Here is a 15,597-nt window from a genome sequence, read left to right as displayed (position 1 = left end):
AACAGTCCTCCGTTTAAGGTCCAAGCTGCACCCAGTATTTGCCTCCAACCGAATTTGACGGGCAGTGAGTAAAATATTGCTTGTACGTTACTAAATACATGGTGGATAAATGAATACGTCTTTCAGGAAACATCATCATTTATACCTCCTTACGTGGACCACGGCAAGTCAGTTTCGTAACCTACTGGTTATCAACTCTCTCATTCAACAAAAAGCTGTCACCGAATAATGACACTAGTTTAGATATGTCACTTCACACTCGACTTTGAATGTTGGAATTGCCGACCAGCTTTCGTTACAGCAAGGCTGCATCGCCAATTTACGCGAGCTTAGACTAAAGACCACGCTCGTCTGTGATAATCAAAACTGCTGGAAACACAATATCCAGATACCATCGGTTACCATGCAGCACTCTTAGCATAAAATGATAATTAAATCAAGACCCTAAGCTGTTGACAGGCGTTGATATACATCAACGGGGACAGTTGAAAATGTGTGCCCCGACCGGGACTCGAACCCGGGCTCTTCTGCTTACATGGCAGACGCTGTATCCATCTGAACCACCGAGGGCACAGAGGATAGTGCGACTGCAGGGATTTATCACTTGTACGCTCCCCTTGAGACCCACATTCTCAACTAAAGTCCACACACTACATTCGTAGTGCCCCTGCCCATTACACTCATTACTCGTGGCAGACAATCTTACCGAGTCCCGTAAGAGTTCGGGCATATAGTTATGGTTAACCGGCCTTTGACCTCCTTCTTCTGTGCTGGATGCACACGCATTGCCCGAACTCTTAAGGGACTCGGTAAGATTGTCTGCCACGAGTAATGAGCGCAATGCGCAGGGCCACTACGAATGTAGTGTGTGGACATTAAGCTGGGAATGTGGGTCTCACGGGGAGCGTGCAAGGGATAAATCCCTGCAGTCGCGCTATCCTCTGTGCCCTCGGTGGCTCAGATGGATAGAGTGTCTGTTATGTAAGCAGGAGATCACGGGCTCGAGTCCCGGTTGGGGCACACATTTTCATCTGTCCCCGTTGATGTATATCAACGCCCGTCGACAGCTTAGGGTCTTGATTTAACTGTCATTTCAATATGCAGATGGAGGTGTGTCCACCTTTCACGAAGGACCAGGATCGATGTCCCTGTTTCACGAATTTACAAACACTCCTTAAATTTGATGAACATGTGAAGCCACTCAGCTAATCACCTCTGTTGCTGCTGGATTGCTCGCTTGTTTGCCAGCACGGGCATTCTCCTTAGGACCAATACGCTCTACAGCTAAGTTGTACAGTTAACTCGTTACTACCGCTTGGTAGATCAACTTGTAAAACAGTTTTAGCAACTAATCAACAGGAAGGTAGCGATTACATTGAGAGAAATCCTCTGGCTACTGGATCGAACAAAAACAAACCCTGAAACCCCGTCAAAACATTCATAGAAAGATTTGCCGAGGATCATGCCGTCCCTTTTGGGAACTGATTTCCATTTCTCCGAAGCTGCCCGTCTTTCAAAAATTCCACTAGTGCTAGCGCTCGTCTTAATGACAGCGACAGTAAAATTACTCTCCTGATCTGAGTCCGGATCTAAAGTTCTTCATCCTTGTAAAATATAAGATACCGAATCTGACAAAAAACAGTAACCTTCCACTGATATGTTACATATATCCTGACAGTGGGATGAAGGGAGTTAAACATGCCTCCGAAATAACATATGTAATTTAGCGGTAGGTGAAATTTCTCCAGATAGAAGTTAGTGGATGTGAGGGTATATAAATCGCTGTTATTAGTTTCTGTGTAGGTGGACAAATGGAGGAGATGACAACAATCAACTTTGTCATCTTAAAGAAAAGGAAACTGTATTTCTGGATGTAAAAAATTCAGTTATGTCTCGATGGTTTAAAAATAAATAATCGAACACTCTGGATGTTAATGTGAGTTATACAGGGTGAGTCACTAATTATTGCCACCTCGAATAGCTCCGAAAGTATGATTGTAGCTGAAACGTCTGTGGGACGAATGATGCATAGGACAACGGTGGCCCTAGTATGACGTTGGTTTTTTGTTGCTAGGTGAGGTTGCGTCAGAAATATGAAGGTCAACTTTATTTTTTAAGATGGGATGCTATAGTTTGGTACTTATTTTCTGATAGCGGCTATCGAGTCCAATCCAGTGGTGTGTAACAGTAGTGTTTTTGAAGGTCAACGAAGGTCAAAAAGGTTGCATAAACGTCCATTTACAGAAGGTGTTCGAAGTGATGACCACTGGTATCAATGCAGTGCTGCAATCTTCTTATCATGGATTGAGTGGTATTCCTTATCACATCGGCACTTATCGAAGCACATGCCCTGACAATTCTCTCTCAAGATAGACAATCAGTCTTACCAAATGTTCAAATGTGTGTGATTTCCTAAGGGACCAAACTGCTGAGGTTATCGTCCACTAGTCTTACACACAACTTAAACTAACTTATGCTAAGAGCAACACACACACACACACACACACACACACACACACACGCAGTTCGTGACAAGGCGCCTCAAACCGCGCGACCACTCCGCGCCGCCCAGTCTTATCCATACGAAAGAATCATCCCAGCATTCACCCTTAACTGATTTTGGCAAACATCGAGAAAAGTCATAATTTGTATAGATGTACGGGGTTTGAATCCCGCTTATCCAGAATGCTTTTAATAATACCGTACCCACTGTGTCACTTCCCTCGGTCATACGTATCTGACACCTGATCATTCGTGCATTAATTTTCAGAGAATTTGAGTTCCGCAATGCGAAACTATCACAATGAAGATCAGTTTTGTTGTCAAACACATGGAAATTCATTTTCAGTGATTTATGCAAGATAGTAACACCGTCGAGGGACAGGTGAATCTAAATTTTAAATACATTTTACACTACAATTGCAGGAGGGTTCGCTGCTTATCAAGTTTCAACATAAAAGATACTCCGGATAGTTTCATTACTATAAATTATCGTAAAAATTTATAACGTATATTTTGCTCCATGTGTATCAGTGCTAATGCACAGAGTGCTAGAAGGCTTCCCTTTCTCGAATTTATGGCATTTCAGAGCACGTATCGCATAAGACTGTAATAATTCAAATTCCAAAGAAAGCAGGCGCTGACAGGTATAAATACTACCGAACCATCACTTTAATAAGTCTTTGTTACACAATACTGACTCGAATTCCTTAGATAAGAATGGAAAGACTAATAGAAGCCGACCTCGGGGGAAGATTAGTTCGGGTTCCGGAGAAATGGAGGAATACGCGAGGCAATACTGAGCCTGCGACTTGTCTTAGAAGATAGGCTTAAGAAAAGGAAACCTGCGTTTGTAACATTCGTATATTTAGAGAAAGCTCTTGAAAATATGGACTGACTACACTCTTTCAAATTTGAAGGTAGAAGGGGGAGCCAATGTCTATTTACAGCTTTTACAGAAACATGTCTGTAAGACGTCTGAGCATAAACTGCAATGAAAGAGCAGGTTCATAACTGATAACACTCAAGTAGAAAATTTCGCTCATTTGAATAATTTTACCAGGTTGCTAAATAAAATAAAATCACTAGGCCTAGTTATTTGTTATTGTTTTGTTTTCGAGGAATTGTCTCCTGAAGTTTCATCTGACCCGTAATTCAGAAGACACCAAGGGGAAAGAGGAACAGTGGAACAGTAAGCGTATTATAGACAGAAAAGACAAACATTTGCTCTATCCAAGGGGAGAATAAATGCATAGTTTGTAGCTTATAAAGTATATTCATTTACTGTCCCATGTTGCACAGAGTGAAACAATCGCTAATGCCAAAGGAACGCACTGACTTTGAACGACAAATTACATTCGAAGTTCACTACTTTTGCCTAGGGAAAACCACTCTTCAGTGCTCTGTAGAAAGGACAAGCAGCTGCATAGCTGGAATTCCAGCTATAAATTCTCTGTAGGTGGTACACAGTAATAAGGGATCTTTGCGTACTATTGCATTTTCTCTCGCGTTATTTATTACGGCAATAAAAGGAAGTACAAGTTAATGCGTGGCATGTCAACCATTCCTCGAATTCCTTCTCTTAAAATTCCTCAAGTACATCCCCCTTGTATAGACCCTCTATATACTCCTTCCACCTTTCTGCATTCCCTTCTTTGCTTAGAACTGGGTTTCCATCTGAGCTCTTGATACTCATACAAGTCGTTCTCTTATCTCCAAAGGTCTCTTTAATTTTCCTGTAGGCGGTATCTATCTTACCCCTAGTGAGATAGGCCTCTACATCCTTACATTTGTCCTCTAGCCATCCTTGCTTAGCCATTTTGCACTTCCTGTCGATCTCATTTTTGAGATGTTTGTATTCCTTTTTGCCTGTTTCACTTACTGCATTTTTATATTTTCTCCTTTCATCAATTAAATTCAATATTTCTTCTGTTACCCAAGGACTTCTACTAGCCCTCGTCTTTTTACCTACTTGATCCTCTGCTGCCTTCACTACTTCATCCCTCAAAGCTACCCATTCTTCTTCTACTGTATTTATTTCCCCCATTCCTGTCAATTGCTCCTTTATGCTCTCCCTGAATCTCTGTACAACCTCTGGTTCTTTTAGTTTATCCAGGTCCCATCTCCTTAAATTCCCACCTTTTTGCAGTTTCTTCAGTTTTAATCTACAGGTCATAACCAATAGATTGTGGTCAGAGTCCACATCTGCCCCTGGAAATGTCTTACAATTTAAAACCTGGTTCCTAAATCTCTGTTTTACCATTATATAATCTATCTGATACCTTTTAGTATCTCCAGGGTTCTTCCATGTATACAACCTTCTTTCATGATTCTTAAACCAAGTGTTAGTTATGATTATGTTGTGCTCTGTGCAAAATTCTACCAGGCGGCTTCCTCTTTCATTTCTGTCCCCCAATCCATATTCACCTACTATGTTTCCTTCTCTCCCTTTTCCTACACTCGAATTCCAGTCACCCATGACTATTAAATTTTCGTCTCCCTTCACAATCTGAATAATTTCTTTTATTTCATCATACATTTCTTCAATTTCTTCGTCATCTGCAGAGCTAGTTGGCATATAAACTTGTACTACTGTAGTAGGTGTGGGCTTCGTATCTATCTTGGCCACAATAATGCGTTCACTATGCTGTTTGTAGTAGCTTACCCGCATTCCTATTTTCCTATTCATTATTAAACCTACTCCTGCATTACCCCTATTTGATTTTGTGTTTATAACCCTGTAGTCACCTGACCAGAAGTCTTGTTCCTCCTGCCACCGAACTTCACTAATTCCCACTATATCTAACTTCAACCTATCCATTTCCCTTTTTAAATTTTCTAACCTACCTGCCCGATTAAGGGATCTGACGGCCGTGGGAGAGCCAGTCCTGACAAAACTCTACCATCTGGTGAGCAAGATGTATGAAACAGGCGAAATACCCTCAGACTTCAAGAAGAATATAATAATTCCAATCCCAAAGAAAGCAGGTGTTGACAGATGTGAAAATTACCGAACTATCAGCTTAATAAGTCACAGCTGCAAGATACTAACACGAATTCTTTACAGACGAATGGAAAAACTAGTAGAAGCCAACCTCGGGTAAGATCAGTTTGGATTCCGTAGAAACACTGGAACACGTGAGGCAATACTGACCTTACGACTTATGTTAGAAGAAAGATGAAGGAAAGGCAAACCTACGTTTCTAGCATTTGTAGACTTAGAGAAAGCTTTTGACAATGTTGACTGGAATACTCTCTTTCAAATTCTAAAGGTGGCAGGGGTAAAATACAGGGAGCGAAAGGCTATTTACAATTTGTACAGAAACCAGATGGCAGTTATAAGAGTCGAGGGACATGAAAGGGAAGCAGTGGTTGGGAAGGGAGTAAGACAGGGTTGTAGCCTCTCCCCGATGTTGTTCAATCTGTATATTGAGCAAGCAGTAAAGGAAACAAAAGAAAAATTCGGGGTAGGTATTAAAATTCATGGAGAAGAAATAAAAACTTTGAGGTTCGCCGATGACATTGTAATTCTGTCAGAGACAGCAAAGGACTTGGAAGAGCAGTTGAATGGAATGGACAGTGTCTTGAAAGGAGGATATAAGATGAATATCAACAAAAGCAAAACAAGGATAATGGAATGTAGTCTAATTAAGTCGGGTGATGCTGAGGGAATTAGATTAGGAAATGAGGCACTTAAAGTAGTAAAGGAGTTTTGCTATTTGGGGAGCAAAATAACTGATGATGGTCGAAGTAGAGAGGATATAAAATGTAGGCTGGCAATGGCAAGGAAAGCGTTTCTGAAGAAGAGAAATTTGTTAACATCCAGTATTGATTTAAGTGTCAGGAAGTCATTTCTGAAAGTATTCGTATGGAGTGTAGCCATGTATGGAAGTGAAACATGGACAATAAATAGTTTGGACAAGAAGAGAATAGAAGCTTTCGAAATGTGGTGCTACAGAAGAATGCTGAAGATTAGATGGGTAGATCACATAACTAATGAGGAAGTATTGAATAGGATTGGGGAGAAGAGAAGTTTGTGGCACAACTTGACCAGAAGAAGGGATCGGTTGGTAGGACATGTTCTGAGGCATCAAGGGATCACAAATTTAGTATTGGAGGGCAGCGTGGAGGGTAAAAATCGTAGAGGGAGACCAAGAGATGAATACACTAAGCAGATTCAGAAGGATGTAGGTTGCAGTAGGTACTGGGAGATGAAAAAGCTTGCACAGGATAGAGTAGCATGGAGAGCTGCATCAAACCAGTCTCAGGACTGAAGACCACAACAACAACAAAATTAACGCGACTTCCTTCTGTATAGAGGGAGCATTTACTGTAATAGATGCACTTTTTGAATGAACCAAGTCTATATGGCAGCATTATGAGGACTCCAAAAAGAGGCGAAGGGACTGCACTAGGGTATCAGTCCATGTGCAGTGAGCTAAAACTGAAATTCTGTTACAGTCGTTTACGAGTGAAGTATTCTGTAGTCTTATCAATTCGAATAAGAAAACTTTTCGTTGTTGCAAGTAAATTTCTCACGTAAAATACCTCTGATCCCATTATAACTTGAAAAGTGATTGATAATTGCTATCGATCAATGACGTTTGGAAACCGATAGGTTCGTAACAGCGATATATTTACAATAATGATGGAAGCTGTATAAATGAATTAAAATTGGTGCTACGGGCTTACGAGGCAGGAATGCTCACCATTACCCCACCGCAGCACTATGGCCAACACGGACTACTCAAGTCCAATGCCCTCCCCAACACAAACTTCGATTCATATCTTCAGCTCACTTTCCCCTAAATCGTCACTATTGACATAGCTCTCCGGCATAGGAATAGCACCCAAGAGTTGGACGTAATGGGGAAATCATGTACCTCAGGCGATCGTGTAGATCTTACAATTACATATTCCTCGGGAAATTTAGATCTCCTGTTTGTCGTAGTGCTGCGGTGACGCAATGGTCAGCATTCATACCTAATAAGCAAGGAGCCCCTGGTTCAAGTACCGGCCGTGGCACAAACTTTAATTCATTTTTTCAGCTTTCATCATTAACGTAGATAAAGATGAAACTTAAATGTCTCGAGGAAAATTTAATTACAAGCGATATATTTGCCTGGAGCTAGTGATAGAGGTTACCAAAAAAGGCGGTCCGTCATAGCTGTACGTTCAACAGCATTATCGGACATTTAGTACTGTGAATTTTAAGCTCTCAGTGATAGAAGAAGACCAACACAGCAGAATACTACAAACCACTGTGTGGATGGTTAATTATGCTGTGAGATTGAACAAGATGAGATATGAGTCGTCATTATCGCCGAGAGGCCGACTTGGAGTGATCCAATCGTTGGAAGTGCGAATCGTGCGTCTAGAAAATAACTTCGCAGTTCAGAAAACAATTATTGCTAGAAGAATAACGGGATGGCCACCTAAAATTTTTTTCAAAGATTTTTGGGGTAAAATCTTCTAAAAAGTGTAGAGATCGCTTGTAGCCGCTAACTTCGTTTATTGCCGAATCATGGTAGAATAGGCTTCACGATAATGAATCTCATCTACAGGTTAAATGTACAACAACATACAGACGAATTAGAGACCGTTAAATTAAAAAAGCTAATAGTGCCTGCTGTGAAAGCGATAGAAAAGTATTCACTTGGCTAGATTACATTAAGCGATTAAACCAATACGGTCTTCCAACGTTCTATAAGGCACATATCCTGGTATCATCAAATGGAATGGATGATGAAAGTTCCATCAGTAACTTCGAGTCATCACTGGGGGACATACTAATTTGATCTGAAAAATAAGGAGAGTAGGCGGAAGAACACGAAACTGTGGCATCAGACTCCCGTAAATATAGTACGGTAGCAACTTAGCAGTATTTAACTCCTCATAGCAGTTAGAAAACCAGCCATCTCCGCTGCGATGAAGAAGTGATAACATAGCGTGCAGACGCAGCCGCTAGTAATTCGTAGCGTGGCGGGAATAGACACGTGCCGTGACTGCCGCACGACTTCCAGTAGATGCCGGTAGATGTTATGAGGGTTGTATAAGACAGTAGTACCTCATTTTTCGGATGTTGGGAGTCGTTTGACAAATGAAATAAATGTCTATAATTTATACAATAACAACGGGTGCTTCGAGCGGACTCTATATTTTTTTAGAATATTTTGTCACAACAATTTTTTGAGATATTTCCAACTTTGTAGAACCGGCCGCAGCGGCCGACCGGTTCTAGGCGCTACAGTCTCGAACCGCGCGACCGCTATGGTAGCAGGTTCGAATCCTGCCTCGAGCATGGATGTGTGTGATGTCCTTAGGTTAGTTAGGTTTAAGTAGTTCCAAGTTCTTGGGGACTGATGACCTCAGAAGTTAAGTCCGATAGTGCTCAGAGCCATTTCAACTTTGCAGAGACTAAGCTGAAGTTGTCCATACAGATAATGTATATGTTGAGGAATAGACAGTGCCTTCAAAAGCAGAACATTAATAGAGATGAAACATGAGCAACAGAGTGGAACCAAATAAAATCAGATGACGTTGAGAGATCTAGAGTAAGGAATCGGAGCTAAAGTTAGTGGCTACGTTTTTCAGTGTGGGAATCAAAACAACGGCAGAAGTCAAGACCATAGAAAATACTGACTGTCAAATACAAGAAACGTTCGTCTGAAAAATAGAAGTATTTTAACGTCCAATGTAATTTTAAATGTTAGGAGGAATTGTTTTAAAAATGATGCATTCGACTGGGAGAGACGTTTCCACTGATCCACGATCCAGTCGGGATGATTCCTTGCAACTGCATTCACAGCTGGTGACATATTTCGATCAAGATGGGAACACTTAGTGGGTGTCTGCTGTAGAGCCCCATGTTCAACAATGTGCTCTGAACTGCTTGCTCCGAACGACTAGTGCCTGCACCAACTTGTACTCTGCTCCAACATCTGCTAAGAATGCCGCCTGTTCTACTTTACAAAGCGGGCAAGCCTCTGAACTCCACGTTCTGTGATAAGGCGTGGACTTGGTTCAAATGGCTCTGAGCACTATGGGACTTAACATCTGAGGTCATCAGCGCCCTAGAACTTAGAACTACTTAAACCTAAAGAAACCTAAGGACATCACACACATCCATGCCCGAGGCAGGATTCGAACCTGCGACCGTAGCGGTCGCGCGGTTCCAGATTGAAGCGCCTAGAACCACTCGGCCACAACGGCCGGCGGTGAGGACTTCCAACAATTTTCGACTAATCTACTTTTACAGTTCTTCGACCAGATTATATAGAAGCTCACGATTACAGGACGCGAACAGCTAACCGGCTTTGCGGTTTTCGACATGCCACTTATTTCAGTGTTCAGAGGCTGGGCAGATAGATGGAAACACCAACAACACAAAACAGCACCTTGCCTAATGCGGTGTAGGAAACCCGCTGGCATTCAAAACAGCATGTGGATAGATACAAGTGATCTACAGATTCCAAGGACATCTCATACCATTATTCGTGCAAACTAGTGACAAGTTGAGGTAACGATGATGGAAATGGACCGATTCTCTACAAAATAGATGGAAAAGCTTCAATAACATTGAGACCTGGTAACTGCAGTAGTAAGCCTAGACGCGACAATTCGTCCTGGTGTACACTAAACCAGTCCTATACAATGTGAGCAATTGGAACAGGAGTTCTGTAGCATAACCGTTGGGGAACAAATATTTTACCTCAGGATGGACTTGATCAGCCAAACCGTCACCTACTCCTTGGCACTCATAAGATCTCTTAGAGTAAAAACGGAGTCCTTGGAATACCATGATATGGCTGCCCAAATCATCACGGAACCCCCTGGGAAACAAGCAGTCTCTGCACAGTAAACCCGGGACGATATATGCCAGATATAAACTCGGTCAGAGGTTGGAAACAGTGTGAAACAAGACTCTTAAGACTCTTCCGACCAAATTATTTCCTTCCTTTGCTCCATAGTCCAGGTTTTATAACTTCGGCACCCCATTTTTCTGTTACGCGTATTTCCATCACTGATGAGGGGCTCTGTAATTCTAACACATCCTGCAATTCCCAACGTATGGAGCTCCCTTCATGCTGTTTTGGTGCAGACAGGGTTCATAGGTGTGACATTCAGTTCTTCAGTGACTTTGCAGCCGTCGCCCTCTTCAATGACCGGTTGTCACGGTCACTTACCAAACAGACTTCCGACTGCGTTGTGACTGAGTGAATGGATCAACGACGAACTTGAACCTGTGTGATGAGACGTTTTTCCTATTCCCGCGTGTGCGGTATAGACATTCAATACGACACCGCTTGGAACACCAAACAGTTCGGCTCCCTTGGTTACGAAAGAAGCCATCATACGAGCACCAACAATATGCCCACGTTCGAACCCACTTATCTCAGACATTAAGCACTCACAACTAAATTGAACAGCGTTCTGACCACGACTCACATTTGCAACATATTGAGGACATTGCACAGGAGCCGTTCGCGGTTAAATACAACAGCACCACCTGCAGTGTTGGGTAGCATCTGGATCCATATTCAGGCACGCGTATCTCGCCTTGTCTCTATACGTTTGTCCAACCCCTGTGCGCCCCATTGGTAGAATAACTCCCCATTCGTCTTTGGTCCGCTAAATAATTTTCCTAGTGCGTCAGTTGCTGGCAGCGATACCGGGCGACTTTGTCTCGCGGTAGGCAGTGCTCACGGTTGGAATACACGTGAGATCTTTTTCCTCTCAAACAGTTTGAGACTCTCAGTTGGTACTTGCGGAATTGCGTACACTAGTTACTGTCTGATGTGTGCCTTTAGTCTGTTCTGTCGGACATTTCCGATGAAACAGACACCATACATATGTGAAATCAAGGCTGTGACAGCCAATGATTCCTTCAGAGCAGGTGAACACCAAGCTCAAACTCGTAACAGTAATCGGCTAGATGCCGCGAGTAATGAGGAAAATGAGCAGGGGCACTACATCAGTAGCGTGTGGTTAAGTCGAGAATTTGTATCTGTCGAAATACGTGCTAGAGTAGTCTGTGCAGTTGTATTGTGCACCATGTGCAGATGGTTTCCGGAACGGTAGCTCAGCGTCTTCGGTCAGTTGCTTAGCTGCCCTGTTTAATTAGGAAACTGAGTGAATGGATCAACGATGAACTTGAGACGTCCGCCAAGAACAAATACAACGAACAATACGAGATCAAAGAAAATAAATCGGTGCCTACTGGCAGCTATTGTCTTTTAATTCATTTCGGTCTACTGTCTGACAGCTACTTGAGAGTAGTTTTGAAGTGTCTGAGAGTCTTGCGAGAGCAGGTGTTGTAATCGTTTGCAGACAGCAGGTGAGAATGTTTGTGAGAGCTGAGATATCATTCTCCGCGAGATTTATGTGTGGTGTTTTGTGCTTGAAGGAAGAGGTTGCGATGTAAGAGGATAAAACTGTTGCTGCACTTTTAATACTTTTCATACAATTATCTCATTGTAGAGTTCGTGATGGAAACTCCACAATTATATCGAAACTTTACGAGAATTACACTGTTGAAAATGGAAATAATATTCCCCGTAATTGGACCCCAAATTGCTAGGCTAGATACTGTTATGCGTAAATCCATTGGTGTTTAAGGCAGACTGCTTGTGACACTAAGATTTCTAGCATCAGGAATGTTTATTCTCTGTAATATTTGGTAAAGTTACAACTGGCATGAATTAACATTATATCAGATTTCATCTCCATACCCACACTCGTTCAAAAGCAAAATAGGGCGAATATGTGATAAATAAAGCATTTCCGAACATACCTTCCTTTGAACATTTTTTTATTTGCATTGAGTTACAGAACAAGTCGTAAATTCCTGAACGTCTTTTCGTCAACACCCAATCTAGAAACAATCAATAAACACCACGCCATACAAAATTAAAGCTATAGATGTATTAGTTGAAGTCAAATGTTAATTTTTCGAGTTCAAAAACAATTACTTTCAAGCAAAACTCCATTGTTTCCTCTATGTTAATTAATCTATGTTATAAAATTACTTAGCTTGATTCCTTGACATTTGGATATTCTGGTAAATTTCGTCTGTGGAGGTGTTAAAAACCGTAACCACTTCAGCTAACCAACTTCCCCATCTTTTCTCGGTTCCTGTAGTCTAGTAAATGTGTATTGGATATCGCTGGCCTGTCCTCGTACAAACATATTAAATGCACAATTTTATCCTGAGCTTACTTCTTAGCAGCTTTGTTAAACCCTTTCTTTGCCGACAAATTGTTGACATTCACTTCACTGTGAGTATCAATCGCAATAGCCTCAACTGTCCTGAGAATGCCATCACAAATTTATAAAGCGGCTTTGTGCAGTGCGCTAGTCTTCCATTCACATTTACGTATTCACTTGATATCTAGTCTCTTCAGCAGCTTTTGTTTTATTTACGTTTCTTAACTGTATATAATATGTCTATGCTGTTATTATATGTTATTTGCCGTGTAGCGCTGTTCAAGTATAGAACTTTAGAAATTGGCTAACTACCGGTGTTGTTCCTTAAGGAGGATAAACGGGCGAACTCTTTGCTCATAAACAAGCCACGGTTACATATTATGGCTCAAAACACTCAGTTTACTGGATACTTTTATATAAAGTGTGCTTGAGTACGGCAAATTACATAGTCAGGGTATAGCAGCGTACAAACTGTGAAATACGGCACAAATCTGAGACGCAATTACGGCTGCTCAGCGCTCTCCGAGTAGTCTCGGCTCCCCTTGCAATGCCTGTGTAGTTTTTCTTGTCCGAGAGCTGCAGCGAGCAGGTCTAAAGACACATGGAGATTGCCGTCTACACGAGTCGCCTAAACTCGCAAAGCGCAACTATCTGAGATCTGGCCCCACTCTCGGACACTGCGAGCAAGCTGACTTTCGGCTGTGTTCACACGACGTTACTCGCAAAAGCTCTCTGTGAATGAAAAACTCTCACGTGTATACCTAGCTCAATGTTTTGGCACATCAGTGTATTTTCCTTTAGATCAGTGGCTCCCAACTCGGAGGTGATTACTCCCTGAGAGGTAAAATAAAATTTTCTCAGGGGTAAAAACTAAACGATCCGATTCTGTTTGAGCTACCAAACTAAATTATTTTCAAAAGATCATTAATATTATCATAATTTTGTGAGACTCGAATAATAATTATATAAGTTACCAATAATTAATTTTAGGCAGTTAGTAGCATTAATGCCTTAGAGGTTGCAGGTTCCTCACACTCTCCACCCACTGTACACACTGCGTTGTCCCGTACATCGCTGGTGATAAAAGTAAGACGTGTACCTAACAAATGCTAAATATCTAAGAAAATGTGTTCTCCATGTTGTAGATAATACCTGCAGTAGTCCAGAAATGCTTCATTACTTGCTTCGAAACACACATATGAGTTAACTGACAGCAGTAACTTCATAAAGGCTACTATAGTATGTACACAGAAGTTTAATAATAATAATACAGGATTTACATAAAGTCCGGAAACACTTTCAATTATTTACTGCACAAGAAGTAAAAACATTGGCCGGCAGCTGTGGCCGAGCGGATCTAGGCGCTTCGGTCCGGAACAGCGATCCTGCTACAGTCGCAGGTTCGAATCCTGCCTCGGGCATGGATGTGTATGATGTCCTTAGGTTACTTAGGTTTAAGTAGTTCTAAGTCTAGGGGACTGATGACCTCAGATGTTAAATATCACAGTGCTTAGAGCCATGTGAACCATTTGACCTAAACATTGTACAGATGTCATACACATTGCATTTTGAACAGAAAGTCTGAAAGTTTTTTTACGAACATTCGAATGCGAACCATGAGTGACCCGCCAGACGTCAATACGGTAATCGTATCCTTGCCATACCCGTTCGAGCATGGCATCGTCGACAGTGGCATTCGCTTCCCGTATTCTCTCCCGGAGCTCTGCTATATCACGCGGTACACACACCAGATCTTTAACATGTCCCCAAAGAAAAAAGTCACACGGAGTGGGATCTGGTGATCGGGGAGGCCATTTCATGAAACAGCTCGCTCCGCACTGAACTCGCCATAGTTGTGACTAGCGCTCACTATCGGCAAATTACCAAACTACATGCGGTATATATGCAAAAAAAAAAAGAACGTTCAGGGTATCTCTTCAAAATGACACATGTATGATATGTGTACAGTGTTTTGATGTTGTGCAATAAATAGTTGAAAGTGTTCCCGGACTTTACGTACACCCATTGTTACTATTAATGACTGTGGTCAAACACAAAGCATTAACATCCTGAAATCTTCCAATTTATGCCAATTCAGAAGAATGGAGTGCAGCAGTCAAGTAGTTTACGTACAGTAAGAACAGTGCACACATTTTAACTTGGTTGACTTTGGATGGGGTTGCAGTGTACAGGTCAAGCAAGTGCCGCAATGGAGAGGAATACTGCAGGGGAAGTATATTTTGTCACATGTGTCCACTCTCACTGTGGACAGTTCGCTTTCTTATCTGAGAAGGAGTTGTGCGTAGCACTTGCGAACCACAACATTCGTTATGCTTCGCAAGTACAAAATTGTTCAAATGGTTCTGAGCACTATGGGACTTAACTTCTGAGGTCATCAGTCCCCTAGAAGTTAGAACTACTTAAGCCTAACTAACCTAAGGACATCACACACATCCACGCCCGAGGCAGGATTCGAACCTGCGACCGTAGCGGGCTTCACAAGTGCTACCAACAACTCCCTCTCAGATAAGAAAACGAACTATCCTTCGTATTTCATTCTAAGACTCCCTCCTCCCTCCCCTCCCACTTTACACACACACACACACACAAACACACACACACACACACACACACACACACACACACACACACAAACTAAATAAAGTATCATTCGTCTTTCACCATTTTAAAAACAAAAGTGTTCCAAGAAAAGTCTTTCATTCTATAGATAAGTCTAAGTTGGTGATAATGTGGGAGAGGGGGGGGGGGGGCAAAAGACGGCAGGAGGGGGAGATGGCGGGGGTACTGGCTAATGACTAATCGCACTCAGGGGTAATGATCTAAGAAATATTGGGAACCACTGCGTTGGAGAATGTACTGGCGTTTGGTGTT

General features: G+C 42.0%; 1 protein-coding gene across 1 annotated transcript in view; it reads left to right on the top strand.

Annotated features, from left to right (window-relative positions):
- The window catches only part of LOC124606737 (potassium voltage-gated channel subfamily KQT member 4), a 1,016,202-nt gene that overhangs the window by 487,657 nt on the left and 512,948 nt on the right, over window positions 1-15,597 (top strand). The gene's annotated exons all lie outside the window — the stretch shown is intronic.

This window comes from Schistocerca americana, chromosome 3, assembly GCF_021461395.2.
Source record: "Schistocerca americana isolate TAMUIC-IGC-003095 chromosome 3, iqSchAmer2.1, whole genome shotgun sequence".
Classification (NCBI taxonomy): domain Eukaryota; kingdom Metazoa; phylum Arthropoda; class Insecta; order Orthoptera; family Acrididae; genus Schistocerca; species Schistocerca americana.
Note: the sequence above shows the minus strand (reverse complement) of the source record. Positions and strands in the feature narration are given on the sequence as shown.